This window comes from Lycorma delicatula, chromosome 1 (assembly GCF_047948215.1).
Source record: "Lycorma delicatula isolate Av1 chromosome 1, ASM4794821v1, whole genome shotgun sequence".
In the NCBI taxonomy this organism is placed as follows: domain Eukaryota; kingdom Metazoa; phylum Arthropoda; class Insecta; order Hemiptera; family Fulgoridae; genus Lycorma; species Lycorma delicatula.
The window spans coordinates 43,042,570-43,054,710 of NC_134455.1; the positions used below are offsets into that span (position 1 = coordinate 43,042,570).

The 12,141-nt window shown below is 28.5% G+C and overlaps 1 pseudogene; it reads right to left on the reverse strand.

Moving 5' to 3' along the window:
• Positions 1-12,141, reverse strand: part of LOC142317492 (E3 ubiquitin-protein ligase HERC2-like) — a 78,311-nt pseudogene that overhangs the window by 508 nt on the left and 65,662 nt on the right.

The following is a 12,141-nucleotide window of genomic DNA, read 5'->3' on the forward strand; positions in this document are numbered from 1 at the left end:
TAATTTTATACCCCATAAAATCTTACCAGATATAAAAATATTAATTTTGTAACATTCAAGATTTACTAAATGAGAGTTTGATTGTAAATAATACTTATTTTTTTATATTGCCACATAACCTTGAAGTTTGTATATGGAACATGGAAACTGAATTTTGTAGCATAAAAGAAATGCCATGCCTGAAAGGGATTTGATATTAACCACAGATAAACAAATTTTTTTAAGGAATTGCAGTTATGTATTAACAATATTGTTGATTATCATGTACCAAAAATATTTATAAAAAAACTTAATTTTCAAAGTGGTTATCACAGCGGATAACTTATTATCACAATTATTAATAATAAAAACTTCCATAAGATTCAAAAACAATATAGATCTACTTATAATTAAGAATTATTTAAGAACAAAGTATATGTAATATTGTTAGTCACAAAGATTTATTTTTTAATTATACTGTTTCGTTGAGAAATCTTTATCCAACGATTCAAATACAAATTACCCAGCCCTTTGCTTGAGGATAAAAATGGAAAATTAGCCTTAACGCCAAAGACAATTGAAAAATTATAGAAGTACATCAAAAGATTATTAAATTACCACAAACTCGAGGTAAGATTTCAATTCCAAAATCCAGCAACATGAAAAAAAACAACCACCCACCAGATGACAGACAGATGATTGCCTTCACGATGATAGTCTACTTCACGACTCTAGCAAGCACTATATTGTTTGTGTCTAGTGGGCCTGTTACCACCACACAACTCGCATGCTAATTGGCCGATATGATGTTATATCATTAGGTGGTTTACCTAGTTTGGTTGGTTTCAGCTATTTTCCATAGATCCAGAAAATATTCAAGTTTGAGAATAGATGTAAAGCAATAATAATTATAAATAGCTACACAAGTACTTTATGACAAGTGAAGTCACCATTGTATGTAGTTTATGAACAACAAACACATTAAATATAATGGCAACTGATTTCATAAATCTGTTATATCAACATTCTTAAATATAACAATAATAATAATCTAAACAAATAGGTGTCCTGTATTAAAAAAAAAAATTTCAACACATAAAATTACCTTTTGTTTTTATTCACCAACTATTTCTACAATTCTACTATTTATTAGTATATAAAATAGATTTCATTATGTATATTTTTAATCATAGTTAAACGAGTTATATAAAAATATTAATCATTATATTCATTAAGAAAAATAAAGTTTTGGAAGAGTGACATTGTATTTATTTTTTTCAACAACCATCACAGAAATATTTCTTACAAATTTATTTGAAATACATAAAAATATGTCTCGTACATATAATGTATAAAATATTACCTATAATATAAACATTTTTAATTATCAAATTTCAATTTTGGGATAAAATTTAAACCTACCGGTAAAAAATTTAGAAATATACTTTTATATAATTTTTCAATAGTTCAAAAATTACTCAGGTGAACCGTTATTAAAACCTGAACAACAGTCAATGATTATCATTGTCCATTGCATAATACTGTAGGATGTGGCTCAAAGTTTGTTTATAAATCATTATAACTGGATAATAAAACCTAAAAATCAATAAAAATACAAAATAAAAAGGAAGAGTGTAATCAGGAAGCCCAAATTGGTTTGTATATTCTATTTTCAGGAATCGATTAACTCATGTACATCTACGTACCTGTAGTAAAACCGTTTTTAATAAAGTTATAAAATGTTGTCTAAATTAGTCTGAAATTACTATATTCTCTGACCAATTTAGATAAAAACATTATCTTTATTTTATGATTAAATCAAAAACAAAGTCGAAAAATTATCTTTGACTTATTTTTTTAAACTGTAAAATAAAACTATCTTTGATAATGTCTTAAATTAATACAAAATCCTGTCGAGAATCATATACAACCGATGCAAAGACCAACTTGAACTGGAACTTGGGGAATACCAAGGGGGATTTAGGCCATGGAGAGGTTGCCCGGAGCAAATAATATCCCTAAAACTTATGATGGACTTATATAAAAGATGGAAAAAACAACTAATAATCACCTTCGTCGACTTTAAAAGGGCCTATGATTGTATACACCGACCATCCATGCTGATTATTCTGAGAAACCTGGGCCTTCACCCTAAACTCGTAAACATGATAAAATTAACTTTAACCAATACCCAGTCCAGAGTGAAATTCAGAGGTGAACTCTCTCAACCCTTCTACATAAAAACTGGATTGAGGCAAGGAGACGGCCTCTCACTACTCCTTTTTAACTGCGCCCTCGAATTTGTCATGAGAAAATGGTATGAAATAAATCCCAAAAATATAAAAATGGGTACTAAGAAAAACTCCATCACACTAAATTCCCTAGGATTTGCAGATGACCTCGCTCTTTTAGCAAATAATATTCAAGAAGCCAAAACACAAATCATGAGCCTTCAAAACCTAGCACAAAAGATAGGGCTTCATATCTCTTTTGAAAAAACTGAACTAATGGCCATAGATCCTCTGGTAATAGAGCACATTACGGTAAACAATCAGAAAATTAAAATAGTAAAACGATTTAAATATCTACGGGAAATAATAACTTATAATTTAAATGAAAAAGTGACATGGCAAAACAGGACAAATAAAATGATTAAATCCCAAAAATTAACTCGGTCAACATATAACAAAAAATGCCTTTCTGCTAAAACAAAACTTAAACATTATAAAACTGTAGTACAGCCAGAAGTCACCTACGGAAGCGAGACCCTTTTCAAAATCACTCAGAAAAACCGAATTGAAAAAATTCTGAAAATAGAGAGGAGAATTGTCAGAACGTGTATCGATTAAAAACACCAAAAAGAAGGCCGATGGTGGATTGTGCCAAACGAGGTGGTGTATCGAGAAATAGAGCCTGTTACTGATACTATGCGGAAAAAAAGAATCTCTTTCTTCGGTCATCTCATTAGGACACCGCAAACAAGACTGTCAAGAAATATCATTGAAAAGCTCTGGTTCCAAAAGCTAGAAGTAGGATGGATCAAAGAAATTAGAGAAGATATGAAAGAATTGGGAATTTCCCTGACTGACCTACAGAATAAAACTGGAAAAATTACAAAGCTAAAAGATAAAAGCATTAGATTTAAACAAAAGACAGACAACTGACAAAATACAACGAAGAGGGTGTTTACGGATGAAGAAAAGAAAGCAAGATCTGAACGGATGAAGAAATACTGGGCAGCTCGAAAGAGTAAAATAACACGCTTTTCTCAGAAAAGATCCAACTAAAATTGACTTAAGTGGTCCCATGTTGGCCGTAAAAGCATAATAATAATAATAATAAAGCATTATATATGGGTACGCATGCAAACACACATAAATATACATATTTTTTTTAAAGTCAATTTTAACACTCATATTCCTCTGTACTATTATACAAATATAAATAAATAACTTGATCCACCAAGTACAGAATAAAATTAAATAGGTAGAATGACACTTACCTTATATCATTATATATACTTACGAGTACTTTCACGATTTTCTCACACCTTCAGTTATTCAATCTTTTAATTGTTTATGTAAAATACATATTATAAATACACAACATTAACAAAAAAAAATCTTGATAAATACAATAAAACTTTGTTAAAACCTTGGATATAAACTTTAAAATCAATGCAAAACAAAATGGAGATAAAATTAAAGTTAAGTTAAAAATGTCAAATAATAAAAATATTAATTAAAAAAAGTTAAAATGATAAATATGTTTAAAAAAATATGTATGTGTGGTTTGGCTAGCCATATTATGTTACTGTGTAAGATTTTAAATAAATTAAACTAAAAATTAACAATATTTGAAGTTCTGCTATCTATTGCATGCAGTCTTTATATTCATTACATTAAATAGTAATATGTTTAGTTTTTGTTTTGTGTTGTGTGCTGAACTCACTTTCACCTTCTATGGGTAGGTAGTACAATTCCATTATTTAGTTAGGTTCTTTCAGTCTTGTTTAAGACTCTGTGAGATGTATTGTGTTTTGTTTTGAGTGTAGGATACTGATGAGAATGTCACTCATGGCATTCGCATTGGTGGAATCCTGGCCAAGGCGGACTAGAATATGTCAAAAGTCGAGGTTTTGAAGATGAACTCTGATAAAGCCCATAAGGGTTCAGAATGGAGGGGTGCTTCCCTTACAGGGTCAGCCTTTATAATCGTGTCATCCTCATACTCTGTTTGTTGATGGATCAAGCTGAATCCATTTTTATATTTATATATATAAAATCTCTCTAAAATGTCTAAACCCCTATTATTATTATTCATATGAGATTTTTTAATTTCTAATATTTCTAAGTTAGTGTAAATATCAGATATTGAATATTTATTATGAATAAGATGGTCAGAAACATAAAAACCCAATTTCCATTTTTGTAATATCTAAAGTGTTCAAAAAATCTGGTTTTGAAAGATCTAGTGGTCTTTCCTATATAAATATGGTTACAGTCGTTACATTTTATTTTGTAAATTCCACCAAAATTATATACAGTATGTGAATCAGTATGTCTAATGTTTTTTAAATGTTTTATTATGGGTTTGTTTGTCTGATATGCAAGTTTAAACCTATTTTTATCATAAACCTTTGTAATATTTTCAACTATGCTATCAGTATATACCGTGTCAATTTTTTGCGTTTCATTTATTGGTATTAGATATGTATTATTGATAATTTTCAATATTTGTTTTTTGTATTTATTATCTATCAAAAATTCACTATAACCATTATATATGGCAATTTGTTTTATAATATCTATTCTTTAATTTATTTTTATTTTCATTATATTGTGTATAAAACAAATTGTTATATTTAATGGTTACAGTAAACTGATAACATATACAAAAAAATAAATATTACAAATTAATAATAATACATGTCTAATACCAATAAATGAAAAAAAAAAAAAAAAAATTGAGAATGTATATTTAAAATATGTAAATACTGATAGCATAGTTGAAAATATTACAAAGGTTTATGACAAAAATAGGTTTAAACTTGCATTCCAGACAAACAATCACATAATAAAACCTTAGACATACTGATTCACAAACTGTATATAATTTGGGTAGAATTTACAAAATAGAATGTAACGCCTGTAATCATATTTATATAGTAAAGACCACTAGATCTTTCAAAACCAGATTTTTTGAACACTTTAGATATTACAAAAATGGAAATTGGGGTTTTCTAATGTTTCTGACCATCTTATTCGTAATAAATATTCAATATCTGATATTTATACTAACTTAGAAATTAAAAAATCTAATATGAATAATAATAATAGGGGTTTAGACATTTTAGAGAGATTTTATATATATAAATATAAAAATGGATTCAGCTTGATCAATCAACAAACAGAATATGACGATGACATGATTATAAAGACTGCAATAGATAGCAGAACTTTATCATACATTGTTAATTTTTAGTTTAATTTATTTAAAATCCTACACAGTAATATAATATTGGCTAGCCAAACCACACACACATATCATTTTTTTAAACATATTTATCATTTTAACTTTTAATTAATATTTTTATTTGACGTCAAATTTTTATACATGGAATTATAATATGTAATTTTGCGTGAACAATTAAAAGACTGGATGGATCTATTGAAGGTGGGAAAAAATTGTGAAAGTACTTTTATGTATATTTAATGATATAAGGTAAGTGTCATCCTACCTAATTTAACTTTATTCTGTACTTGATCGATCAAATTATTTATTTAAATATATTATATAAATATATAAGAAATAATCCTAGTCATACACTGAAATCCATAAACTGAAATTGTGTTTATTTTGTAAACAGAATTTTCAATACATAAATAATCTATATTTAGAAATAAAACAAATTTATCCAAACAAGGATACACAACATAACAAAAATGTTATAGTGAGCAAATCAACATAGACTGGTGGGCTGCATAGGTAAGAATTTCTAATGTAGTGCTTAATAAAATGACTTCCTTCCTACAAACCTGAAAGAGCAAAAAGGACTTGTTACACATCACATTAGAACATGTTGTGACAGCTTTACTCTTGATTTCTTACCATGTAGGCAATCAACTATTTAAATATATAGTGAAGTATAGTGAAGCTACAAGTTAACTATTGCAGATGTTAGTTTATTTATAAAAAAACACAATAAAAATGACATATAATGTGGTAATTTTAATATTATTAAAAAAAACAAACAATAATACCTATACTGAAGAGCAAGTCTTATATATTCATTTCGATTTTTGTAAGTTATTCGTCTGTGAGATGATGACAAAGGCACATCTACACCAGCAGCAGATGGTGTAGAAAATGGCATGTCAAGATTTTGAAATTCTTTTTCATCTGGATTCATGTCACGAATGCACAGTAATCCTAGATCACAATAAATTACAAAAATACTGAATTAATGATCATGCAATTCACAATAATTCTAATAATACATCTGTAATTTATTCCTTGTTAGATATGACTAATATTAATAGGTATTAATATTGCTTATTATATTATTATTATTAATATTGCTTACTGAAAAAAAAAAAAATTAATAAAGAATTACTCTTATCTTTTAACTTAACTTCCTTTTTTTAATTATTTTTATTAACAAACTAAAAAAAGATCTTTTTACATACCCTCAAGTTTTACTTTTTACCAAATGCACCTAATTTTGAAGATTACATTTATTAAGCTCCAAGGGTGGTCCGATAAAAGTCTCTTCCACATCAATTTACAAAATTTTCTTAAAGCAAGTGATGTATGTAATTTGAATATTATTGATTTTTTGTCCACTGTTTAGTAACAAATTGTTATAGTGTAGAGAAATGTCAACTTGAAGTCATTCTTATATTCAAACTATTTTCATACAAAATTAAAAAAAAAAAAATGGATTAACATGATCTAAATGAAAAGAGTAAATATAATGAGTAAGATATTTGATACATAGATCTATGTATCTTTGATAAGTATAAGTAAAGATTGCTGAGAATCAAACAAATTATTGAGCTCATAGTTTGTTCAGAGTTTTACAATCCAGGAATCCATGTATTATATTCACTACACAGAATCAACAATCAAACCAAACATAACCTACGCTTGCTAACGTTGATTAATGTGTAATGTTTTGATTATTTAAATAATAAATTCAGTAATTACTGCTTATAGTTGAGTTATTTTGATATATAAAATGAATGGTATATTTAATAAATTTATTATGTTATATAATACTTATATTATTTATTAAAATTTTCAACACTGGAGGTGAATTATGCATAATAAGTGAATTAATCAAATTTCTTTAACATACATATATAATATTTAAAAAATACTAAAAAGTAACAAACAATATGTTCTCTGTTCTTTAAGTTTTAAGATTTTTAAGTTGTAGATGATTGCTAAATTTTTAATTTGAAAGTGGTAGTCAAAAGAAAATATTTAAAGAACTGAAAAAAAATCATTTGTTATTTTTACTGCAATTTCTTCTAAGAACAAACAACTATTAACTACACAAAAAATTGTTTTTACTAGTTCTAAAACTAATCTTGACACCATCTTATCCATCCAATGAAAATAAAAAAATTAAATAAGAAAAAACTGGTTGACCTCTATGATTTTTAATTAATTTATTCAGATTTCAATGCCAAGTAAAGTTACATCATTCAAATGACTGTAAAGAATATTTTACAGAACTCCACCCCATAATAACTGGGGCTGTTTGAACATCTTTAATCTTCAAATAAAATCATGTTCTAACCACAAAAAACAGAATTAAAAAATTCTTTTCAATACCTTATCAGGCAAGTTGATCTCTGACTTGCAAAAGACAAATCTGGATAAAGTTCATTGAAAAGTTACAAAATAAACTTTATAAAAGAAATAAGAATTACTAAAAATAATTATGATAAAAAATTATAATTAATTAGGCTTACCATATTTTTTTGGGTCTAACCCAAGACATATTTTTGAAATTACTTAAAAGTCTTAACAGTTTACTGAAACATTCAATTTTATTTATTCAGTTATATTTTTCACTAGACGACTTTTTTCAGAAATGGTTTGTTTGTTTTAATTACATCATAAAATTCACAACAAGAAAATTCTGAATTAATTTTAAAATTTAGCAGATACTAAAAGTCTACCCCTTTCTGCAGACCAAATGTTACCTGTAATTGAAAAAAACTATCAACTGGAGCAGATATCCCAGGCAAAGACATTGCCAACTCAACCATTTTAGAAATATTACAACATGAAATATCAATCTTTTGAAATCCTTAAAAATTACTTTCCACTTCTCTTCAATAGTATCTAGTACTTTTTCAGAACTTGAACCACAACCTACCCTTTAGTTTTGAATTACTTGGTTCAACAATGTACATTTATCAAACAGGTCAATATTTATGGAATCTTTTATAATTTCATTAACAACTTGTGCACTCTCTTCTAAATCGGACCAGGCAATTTCAGTTGCTAAATTTATCCACTGAGACTTACTAGCTTTATAAAAATTGGCTCTCCACATCATTATTTTCTTTTAGAGTGCATAGCAATTCTTTGGCAGAAGATGGTATAAATTTGTGGGTTTTTCTTTCCTGAAGTTACAAATTAATTCAGAATATGTCTGAAATGCTTCTGTTGGTGTATAGAATTAATTAGCTTCCAATTTCATTATTAAATACATTTCATTATAACTACATTATTAAATAACTGTACAGTGCCATATAAAAATTTCAATAACAGTTCACTTCCTAGATTACAAAAAAATCAAATAATAATTTTGGGCATTTGTTACAAGATAAGTATGATAAGTACAATTATGAGTATATATTATAAGTATAAGTATGATTTTAGGCCATCAAAAATGGAAAGAATTGTTTCTATTGCAGGTAACAAACTAAGGAACCTTGTGCTGCTTTGAGATAGTACTTTTTTGTAATTTGTTTCCACAAAATCACAGAACTCTAAGTTTTGTTACTCTTACTGTATATATGTGAAAATATTTATAAATTTTTAAAACAATAACTTCTATGTCCAGGGGTAGAGAATCACATGCTGTTTGTAATGAATTATGTACAATGTGGGATGAACAACCAATTCCGAAAATAGGTCTATTTAAATCAATTTGAATTTTTTGAACACATTTTCATTCCTTTTTCTTCACACTACCAAAATTACTGTTAGTATTATCAGCAGTATAATAAACGAACTTTTCTTCAAGTTCGTATTTTTTCACACATTGACAAAGATAGAGTCAAAATTTGAGTATGGTATGAAAATGTAGCTTCTTTAGCAGCACACTCCAAATCACTATTACTGTTATTCGCTTCTTTGGCTTTAAAAAAATCTCTTTGCTGAAGCAGTAGCATTAATAGCACTCCTATGTTTAGCTGTTTTCACATGGTCTTCAATATCACCATTTCACCCTTTCCTTTATGTGCAACAGAAAATTCTCCAGTACATAGTGTGCAATAAACACATTCATTGTTACTGTCAACACACAATTTCAAAAATTTGTATTCCTGTTGCTGGTTAACATTAAACACACACTTTCTTTTGCCCATTGCTAAATGATGAGACAGATTAGACAAAAAAACAAATAGAGATAAAATGATAAAAAACAAGTAGTTGAGTTTCTTCACACATGAAAACAAAATAAACACGTTATCCCAGTTGTGTTGCTAAATGACTAAGTAAAAGTTGTGGCAAGAACAGTAGCCACACCTCCGTCAAAATCTATGTCAACACTTGCTCCAAAGTTGGCTGAGAGATACACGGCTGTAAGAGAATGTTTAAAAATGTGATGTTGAACATATAGGTCTAAAATTAAAAAAAAAATCCTAGACAATCATAAAATTCTCAAACCCCGGACAGCATTAAACAACCAGGACTGTCCAGTCTCATCCCGAACGTATGGTAAGCCTATAATTAATAAAATTATTAAAATAGACTGGTAAAAAAGAACATTTTTAGATTATTTATAAAAAATGATTAAAATCTCAATTCGATGACCATTTTGAATAAAACCATCATCAGTAAATACGGAAATAATATGTATAAAAAAATAAAATTAAAAACAAATTAAAAAATTTTAATAAAGCAATAATAGTACATAATTAAAATGAATAAATAATTTTTATGAAGTACTATTTTTTTTTTTTTTTTTTTTCTTTTGTCTTCAGTTATTTGACTGGTTTGATGCAGCTCTCCAAGATTCCCTATCTAGTGCTAGTCGTTTCATTTCAGTATACCCTCTACATCCTACATCCCTAACAATTTGTTTTACATATTCCAAACGTGGCCTGCCTACCCAATTTTTCCCTTCTACCTGTCCTTCCAAAATTAAAGCGACTATTCCAGGATGCCTTAGTATGTGGCCTATAAGTCTGTCTCTTCTTTTAACTATATTTTTCCAAATGCTTCTTTCTTCATCTATTTGCCGCAATACCTCCTCATTTGTCACTTTATCCACCCATCTGATTTTTAACATTCTCCTATAGCACCACATTTCAAAAGCTTCTAACCTTTTCTTCTCAGATACTCCGATTGTCCAAGTTTCACTTCCATATAAAGCGACACTCCAAACATACACTTTCAAAAATCTTTTCCTGACATTTAAATTAATTTTTGATGTAAACAACTTATATTTCTTACTGAAGGCTCGTTTAGCTTGTGCTATTCGGCATTTTATATCGCTCCTGCTTCGTCCATCTTTAGTAATTCTACTTCCCAAATAACAAAATTCTTCTACCTCCATAATCTTTTCTCCTCCTATTTTCACATTCAGTGGTCCATCTTTGTTATTTCTACTACATTTCATTACTTTTGTTTTGTTCTTGTTTATTTTCATGCGATAGTTCATGCGTAGGACTTCATCTATGCCGTTCATTGTTTCTTCTAAATCCTTTTTATTCTCGGCTAGAATTACTATATCATCAGCAAATCATAGCATCTTTATCTTTTCACCTTGTACTGTTACTCCGAATCTAAATTGTTCTTTAACATCATTAACTGCTAGTTCCATGTAAAGATTAAAAAGTAACGGAGATAGAGAACATCCTTGTCGGACTCCCTTTCTTATTATGGCTTCTTTCTTATGTTCTTCAATTGCTACTGTTGCTGTTTGGTTCCTGTACATGTTAGCAATTGTTCTTCTATCTCTGTATTTGAACCCTAATTTTTTTAAAATGCTGAACATTTTATTCCAGTCTACGTTATCGAATGCCTTTTCTAGGTCTATAAACGCCAAGTATGTTGGTTTGTTTTTCTTTAATCTTCCTTCTACTATTAATCTGAGGCCTAAAATTGCTTCCCTTGTCCCTATACTTTTCCTGAAACCAAATTGGTCTTCTCCTAACACTTCTTCCACTCTCCTCTCAATTCTTCTGTATAAAATTCTAGTTAAGATTTTTGATGCATGACTAGTTAAACTAATTGTTCTGTATTCTTCACATTTATCTGCCCCTGCTTTCTTTGGTATCATAACTATAACACTTTTTTTGAAGTCTGATGGAAATTCCCCATTTTCATAAATATTACACACCAGTTTGTATAATCTATCAATCGCTTCCTCACCTGCACTGCGCAGTAATTCTACAGGTATTCCGTCTATTCCAGGAGCCTTTCTGCCATTTAAATCTTTTAATGCTCTCTTAAATTCAGATCTCAGTATTGTTTCTCCCATTTCATCCTCCTCAACTTCCTCTTCTTCCTCTATAACACCATTTTCTAATTCATTTCCTCCATATAACTCTTCAATATATTCCACCCATCTATCGACTTTACCTTTCGTATTATATATTGGTGTACCATCTTTGTTTAACACATTATTACATTTTAATTTATGTACCCCAAAATTTTCCTTAACTTTCCTGTATGCTCCGTCTATTTTACCAATGTTCATTTCTCTTTCCACTTCTGAACACTTTTCTTTAATCCACTCTTCTTTCGCCAGTTTGCACTTCCTGTTTATAGCATTTCTTAATTGCCGATAGTTCCTTTTACTTTCTTCATCACTAGCATTCTTATATTTTCTACGTTCATCCATCAGCTGCAATATATCGTCTGAAACCCAAGGTTTTCTACCAGTTCTCTTTATTCCGCCTAAGTTTGCTT